Genomic DNA, 27,252 nt, shown 5'->3' with positions numbered 1-27,252 from the left:
GTGCTGGTAGTGGGCGACTCAATTATTAGGGGAACAGATAGGGCAATCTGTCACAAAGACAGGGATTGTCGAATGGTGTGCTGCCTACCCTGGCGCTCGAGTCCGATACATCACTGATCGGGTGGACAAATTACTGGGAGGGGCTGGTGAGGACCCAGCGGTCATGGTGCACATTGGCACAAATGACAAAGTTAGAGGTAGGTGGAAGGTCCTTAAAGATGATTTCAGGGAATTAGGCTGCAAGCTGAAAGCAAGGACCTCCAACGTGGTATTTTCCAAAATACTGCCTGTACCACGTGCCACGCCAGAGAGGCAACGGGAGATTAGGGAGGTTAATAAGTGGCTCAAGAATTGGTGCAGGAAGGAGGGGTTTGGGTTCCTTCAGAACTGGGATGACTTCTCAGTTGGCTACAGGCTCTACGGTAGGGACGGGCTGCACCTCAATGGGGAGGGTGCAGCTGTGCTGGGGGAGAAAATGGCTAGAAGGTTGGAGGAGTGTTTGAACTAGGAATTGGGGGGAGGGTATTCATTTTATAGGAGGGGAAGATAGTGCAGATAGAGACCTGGGCACAAATAAGGAAGATAGGGGTGGCGGTGGCATGGGAGGTGGGGTTAGAACAGTTAATAATTTAAGAAAGAATAGAGGTGCAGAGAGATACATAAAATGTTTGTATACTAATGCAAGAAGCCTCGCCAACAAAATGGACGAATTAGAATTAATGTTGTTGGAGCATAATTATGACATGGTGGGGATATCTAAAACATGGCTGGAGGAGAGCCATGACTGGGCTGTTAATTCACAGGGTTCTAGTCTGTTCAGAAATGACCAAATGGATAAGTGAGGGGGAGGGGTGTGTCTGTATGTAAAATCGTCCTTAAAACCCATCCTGTGTGATAATATAGGTGAATCTAATGAAAACGTAGAGTCCCTGTGGGTGGAGATAAGGGGAGGGGGAAAAATAATAAATTACTGATAGGGGTTTGTTATAAATCTCCAAAAATAATGGAAGCAATGGAGAATATCCTCGTAAAGCAAATAGATGAAGCTGCGACTCAAGGAGAAGTCATTATTATGGGGGACTTCAACTACCCTGAAATAGATTGGGGAACAGAAACCTGCAGTTCCAGCAAAGGTAATCGGTTTTTGACAACTATGAGAGACAATTACCTTTTACAACTGGTTCAGGACCCAACAAGAAGGGGGGCACTGCTATACCTAATATTAACCAGCAGGCCAGACCGCATATTAAATATAAGGGTTGGGGGTCACTGGGGAATAGTGATCACAAAATAATAAGTTTTCATGTATCCTTTAATAGGATGTGTAGTACAGGGGTTACACGGACACTAAACTTCAGGAGGGCAAATTTCCAACGGATGAGAGATGATCTTGGTGCAATTAACTGGGAAGATATCCTGAGACATAAAGATACACAAAGAAAATGGGAGACGTTTATTAGCATCCTGGATAGGACCTGTGCACAGTATATACCGTATGGGAATAAACATACTAGGAATAGGAGGAAACCAATATGGCTAAATAGAGCTGTAAGGGGCGCAATAAGTGACAAAAAAAAGCATTTAGAGAATTAAAGGAAGTAGGTAGTGATGATGCATTAAATAAATACAGAAAATTAAATAAAGTCTGTAAAACGCAAATCAAGGCAGCTAAGATTGAGACAGAGAGACTCATTGCCAGAGAGAGTAAAAATAATCCCAAAATATTCTTTAACTACGTAAATAGTAAGAAACTAAAAAATGATAGTGTTGGCCCCCTTAAAAATAGTCTGGGTGAAATGGTGGATGAGGATGAGGAAAAAGCCAATATGCTAAATGACTTTTTTTCATCAGTATTTACAAAAGAAAATCCCATGGCAGACAATATGACCAGTGATAACAAAAATTCCAGATTAAGTGTCACCTGCATAACCCAGCAGGAAGTACAGCGGCATCTAAAAATCACTAAAATTGACATATCTCTGGGCCCAGATGGGATACACCCCCGAGTACTGCAGGAATTAAGTACAGTCATTAATAGACCATTATTTTTAATCTTCAAAGAGTCCATAATAACAGGGTCTGTGCCACAGGACTGGCGTATAGCAAATGTGGTGCCAATATTCAAAAAGGGGACAAAAACTGAACTCGGTAATTATAAGCCAGTAAGCTTAACCTCTACTGTGGGTAAAATCCTGGAGGGCATTCTAAGGGATGCTATGCTGGAGTATCTGAAGAGGAATAACCTCATGACCCAGTATCAGCATGGGTTTACTAGGGACCGTTCATGTCAGACTAATTTGATCAGCTTCTATGAAGAGGTAAGTTCCGGACTGGACCAAGGGAACCCAGTAGATGTAGTGTATATGGACTTTTCAAAAGCTTTTGATACGGTGCCATACCTGGTCATAAAACCCCTCTGTCGAACACCACTTCGGATTTGTGCACCTCTAACACCTCTGCCATGTTGCCCCCTGCAGTTCGTGTGAGAACCATCACCGCCGCTGTGTGCTGGGAATGCCTGAACCAAATGGTCTACAAGAGTTGCTTGTTTGGTAGCTAATATTTGCTCCAGGTTCTCATGTGGCATGATATTTTGTAATTTTCCTTTATATCGTGGATCCAGGAGTCAGGCCAACCAGTAATCGTCATCGGTCATCATTTTTATAGCACGAAGGTCCCTTTTTAGGATACGCAAGGCATACTCAGCCATGTGGGCCAATGTTCCAGGTGTCAATTCACTGATTGTGCTGGGTTGAGGAGCACTTTCTTGCAAATCAACATCAGTTGTGTCCTGCAAAAACCCTGTACCTGACCTTGCAATGCCACCAGTTTCTATTGCCCCTTAGAAGCATTCTCCTCCCATAAATATTCATCTCCATCATCCTCCTCCTCCTCTTCATCCGCCGCCTCGTCCAGGAGAGTTCCCTGACCAGACAATGGCTGACTGTCATCAAGGCTTCCCTCCTCCTCGGCTGCAGACGCCAGCTCCTTAATGTGCGTCAAACTTTGCATCAGCAGACGCATTAGTGGGATGCTCATGCTTATTATGGCGTTGTCTGCACTAACCAGCCGTGTGCATTCCTCAAAACATTGAAGGACTTGACAGAGGTCTTGGAGCTTCGACCACTGCACACCAGACAACTCCATGCCTGCCATCCAACTGCCTGCCCGTGTATGTGTATCCTCCCACAAATAAATTACAGCACGCCTCTGTTCGCACAGCCTCTGAAGCATGTGCAGTGTGGAGTTCCACCTTGTTGAAATGTCGATTATTAGGCGGTGCTGGGGAAGATTCAGCGATTAATGATGTTTCTGGAGTGTACGGGCGACCGGCGGATGTGCAAGCAAAGTCTTCACACCTTCAGGAGCAGGGCTGGTAACTCCGGATAATTTTTGAGCAAGCACTGCACCACCACCACTCAAGGTGTGAGCCAGGCAAGGTATGTGTTTAAGTTCTGAAAGGGCTATGGCAGCCATAAAATTTCTTCCTTTATCACTGACTACCTTGCCTGCCTCAAGATGTACACTGCCCGGCCATGACTGAGTTTGTTGCTGCAAGTACTCGGCCAGTACTTCCACGGTGTGTCTGTTGTCACCCAAACACTTCATTTCTAACACAGCCTGCTGATACTTACCACTAGCTGTTCGATAAAGGGACACCCCATGTGCAACATCGGCAGCTGCGGATGGAGTGGTCGTGCGACTGCGCTCTGTAGATGAGCTTTTGCTTCTGGAGGAGGAGGAGGAAGGGTGGCGAATGCCTACAGCCAACTGTTTCCTAGACCATGGGCTAAGCAGAACTGTCCCACTATGGCTGTCCCCTGTGGACCCTGCATCCACCACATTAACCCAGTGTGCCGTGATGGACACGTAACGTCCCTGGCCATGCCTACTGGTCCATGCATCTGTTGTGAGGTGCACCTTTCTACTGACTGATTGCCTCAGTGCATGGACAATGCGGTCTTTGACATGCTGGTGGAGGGCTGGGATGGCTTTTCTCGCAAAGAAGTGTCAACTGGGTAGGTCATAGCGTGGTACTGCATAGGCCATCAGGGCTTTGAAAGCGTCGCTTTCAACCAACCGGTAGGGCATCATCTCTAACAAGATTAGTCTAGCAATGTGAGCGTTCAAACCCTGTGTACACGGATGAGAGGATGAGTACTTTCTTTTCCAAATGAGACGTCTCTTGTAGGGTGAGCTGGACTGGAGAGGTGCATATGGTGGAACTAGTGGTGGTGGTGGTGGACATGGCGGATTGAGAGAGGGTTGGTGATGGTATTCTCGATGTTGGCCTACATACAGTGTTTCCTATCAATAACCTTGTGATTCCCTCACTGCTTTGGCCTTGCAACGTTACCTCCACATTTGCTGCTGGTGGTGTCCTTACCGGTGGGCTTACTGTGAGGGAAGCAATATAGTATTGCTGACTACCTTCATTCTGAGCATGTGTACCAACGGTACAGGGTGTTTGGTAGTTAGTCCAGGCTTGCAAGTGCGTGCTGGTTAAATGTCTAAGCATGCACGTTCTAAAGGTCTTTGAGCATTTCTTACAGATAACTTTTGACTGGTCATTCGGATCTTGGTTAAAAAATTGCCACACTACACTCTTCCTACTATGGAATACCTTTTCAGGCATTGCACGTGGTGCTACTTTCACCGGATGGCCACGCTGTCCTAAAACTGTGTTTGCTTTTGACAAACATTTTTGGCCTGATACGGGCCTGCCAGATGACAGCTGTTGCGATGTAGATGGCTGCTGCGGATCATCCTCCTCCGCTTCAGAGCTACTGGCAGCGGCACCCTCTTCCCCCAATGGCTGCCAATCTGGGTCAACAATTGGGTCATCTTTCACTTCCTCTTCAATGTCATGTGCACCTTCTTCTGTGTCACCGTGTAAGGTGCTATAGCTTTCGGGACGGGGCACCATAGTCTCATCAGGGTCAGATTCGGGCTCAGTACACTGCGAGGGCAATGTAGTGATCTGAGTCCATGGAACAGCACTATAATCTAGCTGTGGCTGTGCATCAGTGCACTCCATGTCCGATTCATCTTGTAATGGGCAGTTAACAATATCCCTTTCAAACCCAGGCACGGTATATGTAAAGAGCTCCATGGAGTTACGTGTAGTGTCGCCTGACGCATCCTTCACTTTTGGTTTGGGTGAAGGACACAAGGAAACGTCCTGTTCCTGACCGGGAGCATCCACTGACGACTCGCTGCTTCTATATTTGGAACTTTTTGAAAAGGAGGCGAAAGAGCTAGAGGCGGAGTCATCAATGAAAGCGAAAACTTTTTCTTGCTGCTCCGGCTTTAAAAGCCGTTTTCCGACTCCCAGAAAAGGGAGCCTTCGGGGCCTTTGGTAGCCAGACGATGACGCTGTCTCAACACCTCCAGCCTTAGGTGCTATTGTGCTTTTGCCACTACCACCAGATGCACCACACCACCATCACCACCACCATCAGTACCAGCTGGCAACCACTGCCCATGGCCTCTTCCACAAGACTTCCTCATTTTTTGGAAAATCTAACCAAAATAACAACCGTTATATGGTCCTGTAAAACAAGGTAGAAGGTGTATATAAACTTGTTGAGAATTTGAATTGAATCTCCTTTTTTTTTCGGAGACTGACCCAAAACTCAGGCCCAATGTATAAAACAACGCAATCTAAGTGGCAGAAAGTGGCTGACTAACATACACCAAACTAACAGGAATGCAGTAGATCCATTTTGTGAGAATTTGAAACTCCCTTTTTTGGGGGGAGACGGACCCAAAATTCAGGCCCAGTGTATAAAACAACGCAATCTAAGTGGCAGAAAGTGGCTGGCTGACATACACCAAACTAACAGGACCGCAGTAGATCCACTTTGTGAGAATTTGAAACTCCCTTTTTTGGGGGGAGACTGACCCAAAACTCAGGCCCAGTGTATAAAACAACACAATTTAAGTGGCAGAAAGTGGCTGGCTGACATACACCAAACTAACAAGAATGCAGTAGATCTACGTTGCGAGAATTTGAAACTCCCTTTTTTTGGGGGAGACTGACCCAAAACTCAGGCATAGCGTATAAAGCAATGCAGTCTAAGTGGCAGAAAGAGGCTGGCTGACATGCACCAAACTAACAGGACAGCAGTAGATCGACTTTGTGAAAATTTGAAACTCTCTTTTTTGGGAGGAGACTGACCCAAATCTCAGGTACAGTGTATAAAACAACGCAATCTAAGTGGCAGAAAGTGGCTGGCTGACATACACCAAACTAAAAGGACTGCAGTAGATCCACTTTGTGAGAATTTGAAACTCCCTTTTTTTGGGGGGAGACTGACCCAAAACTCAGGCCCAGTGCATTAAACAACGCAATCTAAGTGGCAGAAAGTGGCTGGCTGACATACACCAAACTAACAGGACAGCAGTAGATCCACTTTGTGAGAATTTGAAACTCTTTTTTTGGGGAGACTGACCCAAAACTAAGGCCCAGTGTATAAAACAACACAATCTAAGTGGCAGAAAGTGGCTGGCTGACATACACCACACTAAAAGGAATGCAGTAGATCCACTTTGTGAGAATTTGAAACTCCGTTTTTTGGGGGGGAGACTGACCCAAAACTCAGGCCCAGTGTATAAAACAACACAATCTAAGTGGCAGAAAGTGGCTGGCTGACATACACCACACTAAAAGGAATGCAGTAGATCCACTTTGTGAGAATTTGAAACTCCGTTTTTTGGGGGGGAGACTGACCCAAAACTCAGGCCCAGTGTATAAAACAACACAATCTAAGTGGCAGAAAGTGGCTGGCTGACATACACCAAGCAAACAGTAATGCAGTAGATCCACTTTGTGAGAATTTGAAACTCCTTTTTTGGGGAGACTGACCCAAAACTCAGGCCCAGTGTATAAAACAACGCAATCTAAGTGGCAGAAAGTGGCTGGCTGACATACACCAAACTAACAGGACAGCAGTAGATCCACTTTGTGAGAATTTGAAACTCCCTTTTCTTGGAGGGAAACTGACCCAAAACTCAGGCCCAGTGTATAAAACAATGCAATCTAAATGGCAGAAAGTGGCTGGCTGACATACACCAAACTAACAGGAATGCAGTAGATCCACTTTGTGAGAATTTGAAACTCCTTTTTTGGGGGGAGACTGACCCAAAACTCAGGCCCAGTGCATTAAACAACGCAATCTAAGTGGCAGAAAGTGGCTGGCTGGCATACACCAAACTAACAGGACTGCAGTAGATCCACTTTGTGAGAATTTGAAACTCCCTTTTTTGGGGGAAAAGAGACCCAAAACTCAGGCACAGTGTATAAAACAACGCAATCTAAGTGGCAGAAAGTGGCTGACTTACATACCCAAAATAATAGGACAGCAGTAGATCCACTTTGTGAGAATCTGAAACTCTCTTTTTTGGGGGGAGACTGACCAAAAACTCAGGCCCAGTGTATAAAACAACGCAATCAAAGTGGCAGAAAGTGGCTGGCTGGCATACACCAAACTAACAGGACTGCAGTAGATCCACTTTGTGAGAATTTGAAACTCCCTTTTTTGGGTGGAGACTGACCCTAAACTCAGGCCCAGTGTATAAAACAACACAATCTAAGTGGCAGAAAGTGGCTGGCTGACATACACCACACTAAAAGGAATGCAGTAGATCCACTTTGTGAGAATTTGAAACTCCGTTTTTTGGGGGGGAGACTGACCCAAAACTCAGGCCCAGTGTATAAAACAACACAATCTAAGAGGCAGAAAGTGGCTGGCTGACATACACCAAGCAAACAGTAATGCAGTAGATCCACTTTGTGAGAATTTGAAACTCCTTTTTTGGGGAGACTGACCCAAAACTCAGGCCCAGTGTATAAAACAATGCAATCTAAATGGCAGAAAGTGGCTGGCTGACATACACCAAACTAACAGGAATGCAGTAGATCCACTTTGTGAGAATTTGAAACTCCTTTTTTGGGGGGAGACTGACCCAAAACTCAGGCCCAGTGCATTAAACAACGCAATCTAAGTGGCAGAAAGTGGCTGGCTGGCATACACCAAACTAACAGGACTGCAGTAGATCCACTTTGTGAGAATTTGAAACTCCCTTTTTTGGGGGAAAAGAGACCCAAAACTCAGGCACAGTGTATAAAACAACGCAATCTAAGTGGCAGAAAGTGGCTGACTTACATACCCAAAATAATAGGACAGCAGTAGATCCACTTTGTGAGAATCTGAAACTCTCTTTTTTGGGGGGAGACTGACCAAAAACTCAGGCCCAGTGTATAAAACAACGCAATCAAAGTGGCAGAAAGTGGCTGGCTGGCATACACCAAACTAACAGGACTGCAGTAGATCCACTTTGTGAGAATTTGAAACTCCCTTTTTTGGGTGGAGACTGACCCTAAACTCAGGCCCAGTGTATAAAACAACACAATCTAAGTGGCAGAAAGTGGCTGGCTGACATACACCACACTAAAAGGAATGCAGTAGATCCACTTTGTGAGAATTTGAAACTCCGTTTTTTGGGGGGGAGACTGACCCAAAACTCAGGCCCAGTGTATAAAACAACACAATCTAAGAGGCAGAAAGTGGCTGGCTGACATACACCAAGCAAACAGTAATGCAGTAGATCCACTTTGTGAGAATTTGAAACTCCTTTTTTGGGGAGACTGACCCAAAACTCAGGCCCAGTGTATAAAACAACGCAATCTAAGTGGTAGAAAGTGGCTGGCTGACATACACCAAACTAACAGGACAGCAGTAGATCCACTTTGAGAGAATTTGAAACTCCTTTTTTGGGGAGACTGACCCAAAACTAAGGCCCAGTGTATAAAACAACGCAATCTAAGTGGCAGAAAGTGGCTGGCTGACATACACCAAACTAACAGGACAGCAGTAGATCCACTTTGTGAGAATTTGAAACTCCCTTTTCTTGGGGGAGACTGACCCAAAACTCAGGCCCAGTGTATAAAACAATGCAATCTAAGTGGCAGAAAGTGGCTGGCTGACATACACCAAACTAAAAGGACTGCAGTAGATCCACTTTGTGAGAATTTGAAACTCCCTTTTTTGGGGGGAGACTGACAAAAAACTCAAGCCCAGTGTATAAAACAATGCAATCTAAGTGGCAGAAAGTGGCTGGCTGACATACACCAAACTAACAGGAATGCAGTAGATCCACTTTGTGAGAATTTGAAACTCCCTTTTTTGGGGGGAGACTGACCCAAAACTCAGGCCCAGTGCATTAAACAACGCAATCTAAGTGGCAGAAAGTGGCTGGGTGACATACACCAAACTAACAGGACTGCAGTAGAGATCCACTTTGTGAGAATTTGAAACTCCCTTTTTTGGGGGAAAAGAGACCCAAAACTCAGGCCCAGTGTATAAAACAACGCAATCTAAGTGGCAGAAAGTGGCTGACTTACATACCCAAAATAATAGGACAGCAGTAGATCCACTTTGTGAGAATCTGAAACTCTCTTTTTTGGGGGGAGACTGACCAAAAACTCAGGCCCAGTGTATAAAACAACACAATCTAAATGGCAGAAAGTGGCTGGCTGACATACACCAAGCAAACAGGAATGCAGTAGATCCACTTTGTGAGAATTTAAAACTCCCTTTTTTGGAGGAGACTGACCCAAAACTCAGGCCCAGTGTATAAAACAACGCAATCTAAGTGGCAGAAAGTGGCTGGCTGTCATACACCAAACTAACAGTACTGCAGTAGATCCACTTTGTGAGAATTTGAAACTCCCTTTTTTTGGGGGGGAGGCTGACCAAAACTCAGGCCCAGTGTATAAAACATCGCAATCTAAGTGGCAGAAAGTGGCTGGCTGACATACACCAAACTAAAAGGAATGCAGTAGATCCACTTTGTGAGAATTTGAAACTCTCTTTTTTTGGGGGAGACTGACCCAAAACTCAGGCCCAGTGTATAAAACAACGCAATTTAAGTGGCAGAAAGTGGCTGGCTGACATACACCAAACTAACAGGACTGCAGTAGATCCACTTTGTGAGAATTTGAAACTCCCTTTTTTGGAGGAGACTGACCCAAAACTCAGGCCCAGTGTATAAAACAACGCAATCTAAGTGGCAGAAAGTGGCTGGCTGACATACACCAAACTAACAGGACTGCAGTAGATCCACTTCGTGAGAATTTGAAACTCCCTTTTTTGGAGGGAAACTTACCCAAAACTCAGGCTCAGTGTATAAAACAACGCAATCTAAGTGGCAGAAAGTGCCTAGAAGATATATGAAAAAATACAAGGACTGTAGTACAATTTCAATTTCCGTACAATGATCTCAGGAAAAGTATTGCAGCAATAAAAGGGACTGCTGCACACAAAAGTGTGGACAAAGAAACAAGATAACTGTACAGAAAGGAGCAACAGGATTTTTGCTTTTAAAAAAGCAGTTGGTTTGCACAGCAGCGTGCAAACAGCAATGCAGCTATCAGGGAGCCTTATAAGGCAGCCTAATAAGCTGCAGAGCTGATGCACAAGAATATAGCCTCCACTGTCCCTGCAAACAAATGTTGGTGTTGGACAGTGGAAATCGCTACAGCACAAGCAGTTTCGGGGGTTAATCTTCCCTCCCTAACTATATTCCTTCTTCTGATTAAGCTGCGGCAACCTCTTCCTATGCTTAGATCGGCAGAAGTAAGATGGCGGTCGGCGTGCACGCCCCTTTATAGCCCCTGTAACGCCGCAGAAAGCAAGCCAATCACTGTCGGGTCAGGTTTCATGAAACCCGACTTTGCCGAAAGTCGGCGATTTTTGAATTTGTCCGATCCGTTTCGCTCAACCCTACCGGCGATCAGTGCGAGCAGGAGAGAATGATGAGAGTTACATTTAAGTAGTAAAAGAGACAGCAGGCGAAGGCTAATGGGACTGTTACTCCTGTCATCCTACCTCTGCTGATGCTAATAACAGTAACTGCAGGAGAGGCGGATGAGAATCTTCTTCTGCTGCTCCTGCACTGTAAATAAATACAGTAATTTAAAAAAAATGGCTGCAACCCTCAGCTGTCAGCTTTAGCAAATTTATGTGATGACACCAATGATGTCACTGGCACAACTTTGGGGGGGGGGCGCTAGCAGAGGGCATGGGAATGAGCTCAGGGAGTGCAGGAACATGTAATGCTGTGCACAAGGACTTGAGACTATGCAGTGAGCACTGGACCCGGCACTGAGCAGTCACGTGACCAGGAGGTGGAGTCACCGCACATGAGTGCAGGGAAGGCAAGTGACTGCACGGCGTGCAAAGCACAGACAGTAAACATAGTCAACGAAATCCGATGGTCAAAAGAAAGACGAGAGGAGAGCGTAGTACCTAGGGATAAGACAAAGAATAAACAGAGACAAGCCAAGGATTCAGATAACCGGAAAGGACAGGGCAATACAAAGCAGAATACAGAGGCAAAAGTCAGGGGACAAACCGAGTGGTACACAGCAAAGCATACAAGAACAGAGGCACAATGTTTACAGGTGAGTAACCTGGGTCAGCAACCACAAATTGAGGGTACTGAAGTATCACCGACACCAAATCTAGGAACTGCCAACATGAAATAGCCACCCCAGAACCAATGAGAGGTGAACTAAAATTACGGTAACCCACGATCGGTCTACAGAACACAAGATACTGGAGGGAATGGCGGACCAACCTGGAATCCATGATGCGTTCCACCTTGTACTCCTCCTGACTATCCACCAAGATAGGTGGCGAGGGACCCAATGATGCTTCTTCCCCAGCCCCCAATGGTTTCAGCAGGGCCCTATGGATTACATTGGGGATCTTAAAAGACGCTGGAAGACGCAAACGAAATGCCACTCGGTTAACCACCTCCGAGATCTCATAGGGACCGATACATTTTAGGTCCCAATTCTGTCAAAGGAACCTTAAGCTTAATGTTTCTGGTGGACAGCCACACTTTATCCCCAAAAAGATAGGTTGGATCCCACAGTCCATCTTCTGTCAGCAAAAAGCTTAATCTTCCCCTGAGCCTCCCCAATATTCTTTTTGACCTCCCACCATAATTTCTCCAACTGTTGTACAGCAATATCAGCCCCCAGGCAACCAGAATACTGGCAATAAAAATCTTCAAAGTGTAGATTAAACCCGTAATTATAGAAGAAAGTGGAGATACCTGTATAGTGGTTAACACAGTTTTTGAACGCAAACTCTGCTAAAGGCAAAGCATCGGACCAGTCCTCTTGACAAAAGCAAGGCAGCACAAAATTGGATATAAGGACTGATTGATCCGTTCGGTCTGACCATTGGTCTCCGGATGCTAGGCCAATAAAAAGGACAACTCAATATCTGACCTTTTACAAAACGCCCTCCAAAACCTGGACACAAACTGCACACGACTTTCAGACACCACATTCAACGGCACACCATGCAAACGAACCACATGTAGAAAGAACGACCTAGACAGGGTTTCAGGAGAGGGTAGTGCCACTAAGGGTACAAAGTGTGCTTGCTTCATAAACCTGTCCACCACCTCACAGTATTACCCTTGGAGAGAGGAAGATTGGTGATAAAGTCCATGGACAAATGTGTCCATGGTCTTTCAGGAACTGGCACAGGCACCAATTCCCCAGCCGGCTGGTTATGAAACCTCTTAGCGCAGGCACAAATTTCACAGGCAGACACAAATTTCATCACATCAGACATAAGTGAGGCTCACCAAAATATCCTTGCGATAGCCTCATGAGTAGCTGAAATCCCCAGATGTCCGCTCAGCGCTGAATCATGGAACTCCTGGAGGACTCTGAGTCAAAGTTGAACCGGAACAAACAATTTTCCCAATGGCTTGGATGGGGGAGCCTGAGACTGGGCTTCCCGAATCTCAAGTTCCAAATCTGCAGACACATCAGCCACTACCACCCCAGGTTGAAGAATGGAGGATGGAGGCTCAGGGGGACAAACTGGGTCCAAACTTCAAAACAAGGCATCGGCCTTCACATTCTTGGATCCCGGATGAAAGATGAAAAGTAATCGAGAACTGGAACTGGGAAAAGAAAAGTGACCATCTGGTTTGTCTGGAGGTCAACCTTTTAGCAGACTCAATATACGCCAGGTTCTTGTGGTCCGTAACTAGAGTAATGGGACAAACCGCTCCCTCCAAAAAATGCCTCTCTTCTTCAAAGGCCAACTTAGTCGCAAGAAATTCCCGATTACCCATGTCATATTTTCTTTCCGCTGGGGAGAACTTCTTGGGGAAGAAGGCGCATGGTCTCAAATTGGTCAAAGTGGTGGGCCCCTGGGACAACAACACCCCCACATCCGAGGCATCAACCTGTATTATAAAGGGTTCAGATGGATCTGGCTGTACCAGAACTGGAGTCCATAACTACAGTAATGGGATGAACCACCCCCTCCAAAAAATGCCTCCATTCTTCAAAGGCCAACTTAACTGCAAGAAGTTCCTGATTACCCACATCATAATTTCTTTCCACCGGGGAGAACTTCTTGGAGAAGAAAGCACATGGTCTCATATTGGTCAAGGTGGCGGGTTCCTGGGACAACACCACCCCTACCTCTGAGGCATCAACCTCTACTATAAAAGGCTCAGATGGATCTGTCTGTGCCAGAACTGGGGCGTTCATGAAACATTTTTTCAAAGTGAGAAACGCCAATACTGCTGAGGCAGACAAGTTCTTGACATCAGCCCTCTTCAATTTCAAGTCAGTTAGGGGCTTGGCCACCTGAGAGAACTCTTTAATAAACCTCTGGTAGTAATTGGCGAATCCCAAGAAGAGCTGAAGGCCCTTCAGGTCCCGGGTTGAACCCAATCTACAATGGCCTGTACCTTTTTGGGATCCATACGAAACCCCTCACTAGAGACAATGAACCCCAAGAAAGGCAGTTCCTGGATGAAAATGGGCATTTCTCTAGTTTACCGAAAAGTTGGTTCTCCCTAAGTCTCTGAAGAACCAACTGAAGGTGACCAATATATGCCTGCTTACCAAGTGAATAAACTAGACTGTCGTCAATTATATTACTACAAACCTACCAATAAAATCAGAAAACACATGATTAATGAAGTTTTGGAAAACCACTTGGGCATTGGTCAGACCAAACAGCATGACTTAATTAACAAGTAGCCCTTCTGAGGTGAGAAGCGTGGATTTACACTCATACCCCTCCTGCACCCAGATGAGGTTATATGCCCCCTGCAAGTCTAGTTTTGAAAACGATTTGGCCCCGGATAATTGGTTACACAAATCGGAAATGAGTGGGAGGGGATATGTGTTTCTTACAGTAATCTTATTCAGTTCCCAAAAGTCAAGGATTGGGCGGAGACCACCGTCTTTTTTTACAAAGAAAAACCTGTAGAAACAGGAGACTCGGAAGGGTGGATATGCCCCTTGCGGAGACTCTCAGATATGTACTCCTTCATGGTGACCAACTCGGGACCAGAAAGGTTAAACAATCTGGCCTTAGGCAATTTAGCCCCAGGAATCTGTTCAATGGCTCAATCAAAAGGACAGTGTTGTGGTAACTCCTCGGCCTGACTTTCGGAGAACAAGTCCTCGAAGTCCTTCAGGTACTCTGGAAAACTCTCCAGACTGACGGATGACACAGACACAGAATTCAGATATTTGTTTTCACAGTTGGATCCCCATTTAACAATCTCCTGGTCCTCCCAGTCAATGACTGGATTATGACATTGCAGCCAAGGAAACCCCAAAACCAAACCAGCATTGAGGTTGTACAGAATGAAGCAGGCTACATGCTCGTGATGAACAGACCGCACATTAAGGAAGAATTATTTAGTAACTGAGCGGATCCAGTCCCTGGTGAACAGGGTTGAGTCTATAGCCACTACTCTCATGGGTTTTTCCAACCTGACTGTCCCTATCTCACAGTGAGCCACCATCCTTGAGTCAATCAAGTTCACTGAAGACCTGCAATCCACAAAAGCAGAAGAGGAAATAAAACAATTGTTCACTCCTACTTCCACTTTTAACAATAATTTGAAGGCTCAGGAAAAAAGTACCTGTGGGTCTGTGTAACATCCTCGGCAGTTACACATACCTAGTCATTTCCCGAGACCTTGGAATCTGGGGGACAGGAGGGACAGTCCTTTTTCCAATGACCCAGCTCTCCACAATAGAAGCAGAGTTTTTCTCTCTGCGGTGTCTCCTCTCCTTTTCCGTCATGGAGACAGCCCCACCTCCATGGGCTCAACCGACAATGAAGGCTCCGATTTCACTGGCAATAGAGGAGTATCTCATTGCGCAACATCTCTCTCAGCCTGTGGTCCATACGAACAAGCAAGTCAGACGGTGGGTGCAGGGTCAAGGCATCCTTTAAATGCTTGGAGAGACCCCATCGGAACACCGTCCTGATTGCCGAGTCGTTCCAGGAAACCTTGGGTGCCTATCGCCTCGTCATGACAGGTTGCATATCAAGAATAGAGGGGTCCCTGTGCCATATTTCTTAATTATTTAAACAAATAACTTTTTAAAAATGGTGTGAAGTCCCCCCATTTTAGACAACCAGCCTTTCTAAAGACCACAGCTGGGGGCTGGTATTCTGAGGCTGGTAAGGGCCCATGGATATTGACCCCCCCAGTCTAGAAATAGCAGTCCATAGCTGCCCAGAAAAGGCATATCTATTAGATGCACCAATTCTGGCACTTTGCCTGGCTTTTCCCACTTGCCCTGTAGCGGTGGCAAGTGGGGTAATAGTTGTGGGGTTGATGTCACTTGTGACATGGAGAAGCATCTATAAGACCCCTATCCATTACTAATCCTATAGTTGTAATGTTAAATAAACACACAGCCAGAATAAAGTCTTTTATATGAAAAAATGACACATACATCTTTTATTATTCTTAATTAAACCATACTTACTGCAACGCACAATCCAAGAGATGTCCTCGATCTCCTGTAATGAAAGTAAAATAAAAAACAACAATATACCATACCTGTCCATATGCAATATCAGCATACTCAGCACAAATTACACAACAACTTTTAGGGTCCAATTTCTCATGTTACCCTTGTGAAAATATATAATTTGGGGCGAAAACATCATTTTTATGAAAAAAATATGATTTTTTTATTTTTACGGCTTTACGTTATAATCTTCTGTGAAGCACTTGGGGGTTCAAAGTGCTCAGCACACATCTAGATAAGTTCCTTAGGGGGTCTAGTTTACAAAATGGTGCCACTTATGGGGGTTTCCACTGTTTAGGCACATGAGGGGCTCTCCAAACACAACATGGCATCCGATCTCAATTCCAGCCAATTTTGCATTGAAAAGTCTAACGGCGCTCCTTGCCTTCCGAGCTCTGCCATGCGCCAAAACAGTAGTTTACCTGAACATATTGGGTATCAGCATACTCAGCACAAATTGCACAACAAATTTGGGCTCCAATTTCTCCGGTTACCCTTGGTAAAATTGATTTTTTGTGCTAAAACATTAAATGTTAATTTAAAAAAATAAAAATATTTAGAATTGAGACTCATCAGTGGTTGATACCTTTTAATGGCTAACTGAAACATTTTTTTTTAAAATATTCCAAAAATTCTTGTGAAGCACCTTAAGGGTTAATAAACATTTTGAATGTGGTTTTGAGCACCTTGAGGGGTGCAGTTTTAGAATGCTGTCTCTTTTGTGTATTTTCTATCATATAGACCCCCAAAGTGAAGTCAAATGTGTTTAAATATTAACACTTATAACTTCCTAACGGAAAAATATTTTGGTTGCTAAATTGTGCGGATGTAAAGTAGACATATGGGAAATGTTACTTATTAGGAATATTGTGTGACAAATTGCTGTTATTTAAGGGCATGAAATTTCAAATTTGGAAAATTGCTAAATTTTCAAGATTTTTGCCAAATTTCCATTTTTTTCTCAAATAATTGCAAGTTATATCAAAGAAATTTTACCATTAACATGAAGTACTATATGTCACAAAAAACTTTGTCATATTCATTAGGATCCATTGAAGCATTCCAGAGTTATTACCTCATAAAGTGACAGTGGTCAGAATTGCAAAAATTGACTTGGTCATTAACATGCAAACCACCCTCGGGGGTAATGGAGTTAATTTATATTTTATTTAGTTAGTGCAATCCGCCATCCCTAACAGTATACTAGCACCAGGGTCTTGTTAGAAATGGCAGAAGAGCAGCAATTCCAGTGGTGCATCCAACAGCTTGAGAGCAGGTTGTCCTCTCTCATAGCCGGCGGCTTCAGCTGTTAATTTTGCTGCTGTGGCAGATCAGGCAGCCAGCAAGGCAGCCTCTATGGTTTCTGCTGCGGGGCCTGTTCCACCTGTACCATGTTTTTTGCTGCCTGATACATTTTTCTGGGACCATAAGGCATGAAGAGGTTTCTTCAGTGCTCAATTCACCTCGAGTTACTGGCTGCACGATTCCCAACTGAGTGAACCAAGGTGGTATTTGTGATTTCCCTTTTGTCAGGCAGAGTGTTGGAGTTGGCTATGCCATTATGGGAGGGTGATGACCAACTGATTCTTAACGCCTCCCGTTTTTTTGAGTGCCCGGAAAAAGGTCTTTTTGGGGCCACAAGTAACCCATGCACTCCAACATCTGGCATTAACTCAGGGTTCATCCTTGGTTAGTCAATTTGCCATCGTACTCTGGCTTAGGAGTTGGAGTGGCCTGATAAGGTCCTGATACGTATCTTTTGGAGGGGTTTAGAAGATCATGTCAGAAATGCTTTGGCCATAGGGAGATTCCCACTACTCTGGAGGAATTAATATTTGTGTCCACTTGCATAGATCTTTGGCATGCCGAGCGGGAATTGGAGCGAGCTCAGAGTAGATCTGGGATTTGTATGGCTGCAAACTTCACTCATCCCATGGATCCTACAACTCAGGTTGATAACCCTCTAGTGCCCATGGATGTCTCTCAATCAGAATCAATCACCCGCTCTGTACATCTACAACCGACTTGTTTTGCCAGTAGGCAAAGCAGCCATTTTGCCAATAAATGTCCCAAGTGTCAGAGGGAGTCACAGCATCTAGTGGCTTTAGGGGGAGGCTCACTAGTTCCAGTTGATGTGTCTTCCAATTTGGCCTTTGGGGTTTCTTTGATGTTTGGGTCAACTACTCTCTATGCTGAGCTTTGCGTGGACTCCGGGGCTAAGGGCAATTTCATGTCTTCTACCTTCACCCAACATCATGCAGTTCCATTAGTGATGCTTCCTTACGGGTAGCTGATGAGTCCACTTTACCAAACCCGATTTCCCATCAGACTATACCTCTTACTCTCACCATGTCTCCAAAACATCAGGAGATAATCTCTTTTCTTGTTATCTCTAAGGGTTTGGATGAGGTACTTCTGGGGGTGCTTTGGCTGTGCCTCCATTCTCCCCAGATTGATTGGGTCTATAGGGAGCATACAGAAATGGGGCAATTTCTGTGAAAGTCTATACCTTAAAGACTAGGTGCCCCCAAGCCAGATCTGTGTACTATCTAATCTTCAGTTGGAGGGTCACTGTAGGGCACATGTCTTCAAACGGGGTGATCTCTCTAGTATTAAAAGGACCACTGAACGGTTGGAGCAAAGGAGAACTTCAGCCGATGAGTAGAAGCATATTGATGCCCCCCAGCTTGGGGCGAATTTCAAGCATGGCAAATGTCGCAGAGGGCGAAGTTAGGGAGGGGGTAAAGTTAGGCATTGGGATTTTCCCACTGCGCAATATAGATCCCAAGCCTTATCTGGTACTGTGGTCTCCTATTCAAGTCTGGCCGCTGCAATTTCTGCTCAGCACAGATGTCGGTCACAGTGTCTTGCTCAGGCTCATGGTATATAATCAAGTCTATGGTACCAGTGATATACAAGTGCAGCCTTGTGCTCTGTTGTCTAAGTCCAGAGATTACTTTACTGAGTATGTCCGTGATGTGGCATCCTCTCATTGGTGGTCGGACATTAGCTGCTCTGGTGATGTGGCAGCTCAGGATTTACCGGTGGGCGATGTCACGGCTGGCTGGGTGTGAGTGTTTCAGGTGGAGCCTAGCGTATAAAAGGCTCTCAGCACTAGTATCATTTATGTGTGGAGTGTGTGGGTGGCTACTCTGCACGTGTGTGTGTCTTTGTTCAGAGACTTTCTACGTTGGCAGGCAGGTTACACACTTCTGAGGTCTCGAACCCTTGCCTCTATGCCTGACTCTCTAGTCTGCTACATGCTAAGGGTGACGGTCAGGCACAGTTTCGGTAGAGTCAGGACTGGGGTTTCTAACTGCTTGACTTAGCATCTGTTTCGTACATGTTCACAATTGGCACAGTTCAGTTATAGAGCAAGTTCAACCCTCATGCTATAATTCTCTACAAAAGCTACAGGGTTTTGTACATAGCATCATATGAGTTCATTCTCTTGGCTTAGCATCTGCTTCATTCATGTGTGTGGTTAGCACAGTTTAGTTGCAGAGCATGCTCTCTCCACATGCTATCTTACCTGTGATGTTTAACAGGGTTCAATCCTTAGCAAACTCGGAGCTCTACCTGCCTGTGAAGTTAACAGAGCTAGGTATTCTGCATCCTGTTCATACTGTGTGGTGTTAACACAGTGTGTTTAAGGTAATGCTCACTGTTTTGTTCTGTCATTGTTCACAATAGCAGCAGTTTTACATTGTTGCACGGTGGTCCCTGAGTTGCTATTGCACTTTATTTTATATTTTATTTAGTGCAATCCACCAACCCAAACATTTTGTTGGTGTCTGCCACTAATTGTTGGAAATGTGAACACTCCAGGTTGGGTCTATATCTGCTGGGTTGGCTGTAGTGGAAGAGATGTCTCTCCCCATTATACTAGTTCTACTCTGGTGAAACTGGTACCAGTTTGGTGGTGTATGTCCATAATTATTTTCAATTTGATGGCTCCTGATTGGGTCTCCATCTGCTGGATTGGCTGTAGTGGAAGACTTGTCAGTCTCTATTATACTATTTGCACTCTGGTGAAATTGATGCCAATTTGTGCCTGAAACAAATTTTTGGAAATGTGTAGACTCCTGGTTGAGTGTCCTTCTTGTTTGCTGCCTCTGTAAGTAGGCCTCTGAGACCGTCAGACCTCCACTCCCTGTTACTATAATTACATTTTTCTGACAATAGTAGTCTATGAAACTGATATTTGTGACACCTGAGTGTGGCTGAGCATCAAAACAAGTTGAGCTGTTGAATGTGTTAAAAGCAGTTGAAAGCTGTAAAAGATGACCCAGAGCACAATGCCTTATGCATGGCTGATTGCTTCCTTGCCATGCTAAACTTTGTACTGTTGGTAAATTGTGGTCACTTTCTTGGTGTCTGCTCCTGATTTAATGTTGTGATGGTTCTAAGAGGGAAAACGGAAAGTGGACCATCTAGACTGCGACGACGAATCCCCCATGGACAAGCTGACCAGATAGACCGCCCCCTATACAGGGAGAGATAGGGGCAGGCCTGTGAGGGACTATCGCCACGGAAGCTGGAGGACCGATATGGGAAAAGACTAAGAAGAGGTGGAGAAGGTAGGACCACAGGATAGGAGAAAACTGCAGGGACAGAGAACTGGCGGTTATGACTGTGACAAAAGTATAGCAGGAACACTGCAGCAACACAGACACTGCCAAAGCACTGCAGAGGCACACGGACTGATGGAGGTACTGCAGCAGTATGGGGACTGATGGAGGTATTGCAGTGACACAGGGACTGACGGAGGTACTGTAGCTGTACAGGGACTGAAGGAGGTATTGCAGTACCACAGGGACTGACTGAGGTATTGCAGGAACACTGAGACTGGCAGGATACTGGAAAAACAGAATTAACTCCAAAGTCAGAGGGTACGGACTAACAGGGACCAAGGGCGGCCAGGAGCACTTGAAGGAACAAATGATCACCAGGCACAGAGGGACGGCAGGAATCAGTTTAAATACCTTAAGGCAGTGCGGCACTTCTGGGTACCAGTCCTCCAGAACCATAGAGAGGAAGATAAGGAGCGCCGAATTCCAGGTACTAGTCTTCCAGGACCATAGAGAGGATGAAAAGGGCACCGACTGAAGATTAGAAGTGCATGCGCGCAGCTCTGAGCCTGGTATGCGCACGTGCATGAGAAGCAGAGACCGGGAGCGAGCGCAGAGGAGAAGAAGCTGCAGAAGGAGGGGTGCGCCGGGACACTGGAGACAGGTAAGTATGACAGGGCTGAGGAGGCGGCAGCGGCGTTATGATAGTACCCCCGTCTTTACATCCCTCCCTCCTCTTTAGGCCAGAAAGAAACTTAGCTAAAATTCGAGGAGCCTGAATATTCTCTCGAGGCTCCCAGGATCTCTTCTCAGGACCGAAACCCTTCCAGTCGACCAAAAACAAAGTTCTACCTCTAATATTTGTCATGGCCAAAATATCCTTAACCTCAAAAACATTGTCTGTGGAAACAGGCGAAGGAGAAGAAAGAGTTGAGGTATGAAACTGATTAAAAACTACAGGCTTAAGGAGAGATACATGAAAGGAATTAGGGATACGAAGAGAGGCAGGTAATTTAAGTTTGTAAGAAACGTTGCTAATACGTGCCAAAACCTTGAAAGGACCAATATAACAGGGACCCAGTTTATGTGAAGGGATTTTAAGGCGAATAAATCTGGAAGAAAACCAGACCTTGTCCCCAGGACGGAATACAGGATAATCGAGACGTCTTTTATCTGCATGCCTCTTCATCCTATGCTGAGCTAGTTTGAGAGCAGACTTGGTCTCCTGCCAGACCATGGAGAATTCTCTAGACACAAGATCTGCCGCCAGCACAGTAGAGACAGGAGGAACCGGTAGAGGAAGACGAGGATGTTGTCTGTAAATGACAGAAAATGGAGATTTGGTAGAAGCTTCGCTGGTGTGATTATTATAAGAAAACTCGGCCTATGTTAGTAAATCAGACCAATCATTCTGATGAGCGTTGGAGAAATGCCGGAGATAAGTAATGAGGATGTGATTGGTACGCTCCACTTGGCCGTTGGACTGTGAATGATAAGCCGAAGAAAAGTCAAGCGAAATGTTCACTGACTTACAGAACGATCTCCAGAATCGAGTGGTGAACTGAAATCCACGGTCAGAAACAATGTGCTGTGGGAGACCATGAATGTGAAAAATATGTTGAACAAAAATCTCCGCCAATTCAGGAGCCGAAGGCAGGCCAACGAGAGCAATGAAATGTGCCATTTTAGAAAAACGGTCCACAACCACGAGGATGACGGTACAACCACAGGAACGAGGCAGATCAGTTAAGAAATCCATTGCAATATGTTGCCACTGAGCAGTAGGCACCGGAAGAGGAAGAAGAAGCCCGGAAGGTTGCCACCTGGGTACTTTGTTCTTGGCACAGGAAGGACAAGAGACGACAAAAGCTCAGAGATCCTTCAAAAGAGTCAGCCACCAGTAGTAGCGAGATATTAGATCAAGAGTTTTCTTGAAACCGACATGGCCCACTAGCTTGGAGGGATGTCCCCAGAGTAACATGTCTCCTGTTCCTCTCAGAAACGAAAGTCTTACCCGGAGGTAAAACGGTCATATAGACTGGAGCAAGTATGATGATTCTAGCGGGGTCAATGATGTGCTAGGATTCCTCCTCAGCTTCCACCAACAAGAAGGACCTGGATAGAGTGTCAGCTTTGAAGTTCTTTTCTCCAGGTAGGAAGCAAAGTTCAAAGTCAAATCGGGCAAAGAACATGGCCCACCTGGCCTGTCGTGGATTCAGTCAGTGCGCAGAACGGATGTATGCCAAATTCTTATGATCCGTAAAGATGACAAAGGGATGTAAGGCTCCTTACAAGAGATAACTCCACTCCTCCAATTCCACTTTAATGGCCAAAAGTTCTCTGTCACCAATGGAATAATTTCTTTCAGAAGACGAGAAACTCTTGGAGAAGAAACCACAGGGCACAAGACGACAGGTAGAGGACTTCTGAGAAAGCACAGCTCCGACTCCGATAGCAAAGGCATCAACCTCTAGGAAGAAGGGTTTATTAGCTTCAGGGCGATGGAGTAAAGGGGCGGAGGCGAATGCTCCTTTGAGAGAGTGGAAAGCCCTTTCAGCCTCTGGTTTCCAAAGATGAGGGTTGGCGCCCTTCTTAATCAAGGAGGAGATGGAAGCTGACAAGGAGGAGAAGTGAGGAATAAACTGCCAATAGTAATTTGCAAATCCTAGAAAACGCTGAATCGCCTTAACCCTAAGGGGCCGTGGCCAGTTGAGTACGGCAGAAACTTTACCCGGATCCATACACAGACCAGAATCGAAGATGATGAAACCCCAAGATTGGCAGGGATGACTGTTCGAAGGCACACTTCTCAAGTTTTGCATACAGTCGATTCTCCCTCAGACGAAGAAGAACTTGCCGCACATGTCTCCTATGAGAAAGCAGATCCGGTGAAAACACAAGGATGCCGTCCAGATACACCACAACACAGGTGTAAAGTAGGTCCCGAAAAACATAATTCACCAACTCTTGAAAAACTGCAGGAGCATTACATAAGCTGAAAGACATCACCAAATACTCATAATGACTGTCTCTGGTGTTAAACTCAGTCTTCCATTCGTCGCCTGAACGAATTTGGATCAAGTTGTAAGCTCCTCTGAGATCCAGTTTAGTGAAGATTCGTGCTCCACGCAGACGATCAAAAAGTTCTGGGATGAGAGGAAGTGGATACTTGTTCTTAATGGTGATGTTATTGAGGCCACGGTAATCAATGTAGAGACGAAGGGAACCGTCCTTCTTCTTGACGAAGAAAAAAACAGCTCCTGCAGATGAGGAGGACTTCTGAATAAAGCCTCTGGCCAGATTCTCTTGAACGTGTTCAGACATGGCTTGAGTCTCGGAGGGTGACAGAGGATAACTATGACCTCTAGGAGGAGTAGAGCCGGATACAAGATTTATCGGACAGTCGTATCGGCGATGCGGAGGAAAGACTTCTGCTTCCTTTTTGTTGAAAACGTCTGAAAAAGAGTGATAAGCCGCAAGAAGATTCGCTAGTTCTGGAGCCAAGGGAGAGAAACTAGCAGGCTTGACGGGAAGTAGGCATCTGTTTTGACAAAACTGTCCCCAGGATAGGACGTCTCCTGTACGCCAGTTCAGAATTGGTTCATGATTTCTTAATTAGGGGAGTCCTAAAACAAAAGCATGGGATAAAGATGGTAAAACATAAAATGCCAACTTTTCTCGATGTAGAGCTCCAATTTGAATCTCAATCTCCTCAGTGATGGAAGTAACGAACTCCCGCAAAGGCTGACCATTGACAGAAGCTATTTGCCTAGGAACCTCCAAGGATCTGACAGGAATCCCATGCTTCTCGACCAGCTCAAGTTGAACAAAATTCCCAGCCACACCAGAATCTACATAAGCCTCAAGAGAGAAGCGACTGGAACCCATGTGTAGAATGACTGACAAAATCAAAGATGGAGAGGAATCATGACTACCTAGGGCGGCCTCTCTTACCTGACCTAGGCGGAGGCGTTTCCCAGCTTCTGGAATGCAGAAGATGAAAAGCGCTGCCACTAGTGTTGAGCATTCCGATACCGCAAGTATCGGGTATCGGCCGATATTTGCGGTATCGGAATTCCGATACCGAGTTCCGATATTTTTGTGATATTGGGAATCGGTATTGGGATTAAGATTAATGTGTAAAATAAAGAATAAAAATAAAAAATATTGATATACTTACCCTCTGACGCGCCCTGGTCATCACCGCTGCAACCGCCTTGCTTTCGTTCTGAAGAATGAGCGCGTTAAGGACCTTTGATGACGTCGTGGCTTGTGATTGGTCATGTGAGCGGTCACGTGACCACTCAGTGACCAATCCCAAGCCGCGACGTCATCGAAGGCCCTTTACGCGCTCATTCTTCGGAACGAAAGCAAGTCGGTTGCAGCGGTGATGACCAGGGCGCGTCAGAGGGTAAGTATATCAATATTTTTTATTTTTATTCTTTATTTTACACATGAATATGGATCCCAGGGCCTGAAGGAGAGTTTCCTCTCCTTCAGACCCTGGGATCCATTACAGGATACCTTCTGATATTTGTGTCCCATTGACTTGTATTGGTATCGGATATCGGTATCGGCGATATCCGATATTTTTCGGATATCGGCCGATACCATCCGATACTGATACTTTCAAATATCGGACGGTATCGCTCAATACTAGCTGCGACAATAGAAGCATAAACCCTGTGCGAGTCTTTCCTTTCGGCGTTGTTCAGCAGGCTTGAGGCGATCTAGATGCATAGGCTCTTGGGAAGAAGAGGAAGAAGCTGAAATGGTTTGGGAAAAAGAAGTACCTCGAGTAACAGAGGATAAAGGAGGAGGTCTCCTCTTTATGGCAATCTCACGAGAACACTCCTGGAATCACAAATCAATGTGAGTCGCCAAAGAGATAAGCTCATCCAAAGCAGAAGGAGTATCCCGCCCTGCCAGCTCATCCTTAATACAAGAAGACAGTCCTCGCCAAAAAGCTCCTACCAAAGCCTAATTATTCCAACCTAGATCAGAGGATTGCGTCCGGAAATGGATGGCATATTGAGCTACAGAAAGGATCCCCTGATTAAGGTTGAAAAGGGACTCAGTAGTCGACAACAGATGACCAGGTTCATCAAACACCTTACGAAAAGTGTCTAGAAAGAGAGCAAGTTGAGAAACCACAGGATAATCTCGCTCCAAAGAGGGTTCACCCAAGCCAAAGCTTCGCCCTCTAAATGGGACACCTGTTATGATTAGGTAATTCAGTACCACAATGGACATAGAAGTCAGAGCACATACAGTGACCTGACAATAACCCAAAAACATAGAACGAGCTCTGAGACGTGGGAACTCTGCTGACCGCAAACCCTAATCCTCTCCAACCACACTAGAGGCAGCCGTATATTGCGCCTAACGCTCCCTATGCAACTCGGCACAGCCTGAGAAACTAGCTAGCCTGAAGATAGAAAATAAGCCTACCTTGCCTCAGAGAAATACCCCAAAGGAAAAGGCAGCCCCCACATATAATGACTGTGAGTTAAGATGAAAAGACAAATGTAGAGATGAAATAGATTAAGCAAAGTGAGGCCCGACTTTCTGAACAGAGCGAGGATAGGAAAGGTAACTTTGCGGTCAACACAAAACCCTACAAACAACCACGCAAAGGGGGCAAAAAGACCCTCCGTACCGACTAACGGCACGGAGGTACACCCTCTGCATCCCAGAGCTTCCAGCAAGCAAGAAAAACCAAATAAACAAGCTGGACAGGAAAAAACAGCAAACAAAATAACAAAAGCGGAACTTAGCTATGCAAAGCAGCAGGCCACAGGAACGATCCAGGAGGAAGCAAATCCAATACTAGAACATTGACTGGAGGCCAGGAACAAAGCACTAGGTGGAGTTAAATAGAGCAGCACCTAACGACTTCACCACATCACCTGAGGAAGGAAACTCAGAAACCGCAGTACCACTCTCCTCCACCAACGGAAGCTCATAGAGAGAATAAGCCGAAGTACCACTTGTGACCACAGGAGGGAGCTCTGCCACAGAATTCACAACAGTACCCCCCCCTTGAGGAGGGGTCACCGAACCCTCACCAGAGCCCCCAGGACGACCAGGATGAGCCATATGAAAGGCACGAACAAGATCGGGAGCATGGACATCAGAGGCAAAGACCCAGGAATTATCTTCCTGAGCATAACCCTTCCACTTAACCAGATACTGGAGTTTCCGTCTTGAAACACGAGAATCCAAAATCTTCTCCACAATATACTCCAACTCCCCCTCCACCAAAACCGGGGCAGGAGGATCAACAGATGGAACCATAGGTGCCACGTATCTCCGCAACAATGACCTATGGAATACGTTATGGATGGAAAAAGAATCTGGAAGGGTCAAACGAAAAGACACAGGATTAAGAACCTCAGAAATCCTATACGGACCAATGAAACGAGGTTTAAACTTAGGAGAGGAAACCTTCATAGGAATATGACGAGAAGACAACCAAACCAAATCCCCAACACGAAGTCGGGGACCCACACAGCGTCTGCGATTAGCAAAACGTTGAGCCTTCTCCTGGGACAAGGTCAAATTGTCCACTACATGAGTCCAAATCTGCTGCAACCTGTCCACCACAGTATCCACACCAGGACAGTCCGAAGACTCAACCTGCCCTGAAGAGAAACGAGGATGAAACCCAGAGTCGCAGAAAAACGGCGAAACCAAGGTAGCCGAGCTGGCCCGATTATTAAGGGCGAACTCAGCCAAAGGCAAAAAGGACACCCAGTCATCCTGATCAGCAGAAACAAAGCATCTCAGATA

The 27,252-nt window shown here is 45.5% G+C and overlaps 1 protein-coding gene across 1 annotated transcript in view; it reads left to right on the top strand.

The window, feature by feature from the left end:
- The window catches only part of LOC138638114 (probable cation-transporting ATPase 13A4), a 385,556-nt gene that overhangs the window by 311,224 nt on the left and 47,080 nt on the right, over positions 1-27,252 (top strand). The window lies entirely within an intron of this gene.

The sequence above is a fragment of the Ranitomeya imitator genome, chromosome 5 (genome assembly GCF_032444005.1).
Source record: "Ranitomeya imitator isolate aRanImi1 chromosome 5, aRanImi1.pri, whole genome shotgun sequence".
Taxonomy (NCBI): Eukaryota; Metazoa; Chordata; class Amphibia; order Anura; family Dendrobatidae; genus Ranitomeya; species Ranitomeya imitator.
This window is presented reverse-complemented; position numbering and strand designations above follow the sequence as displayed.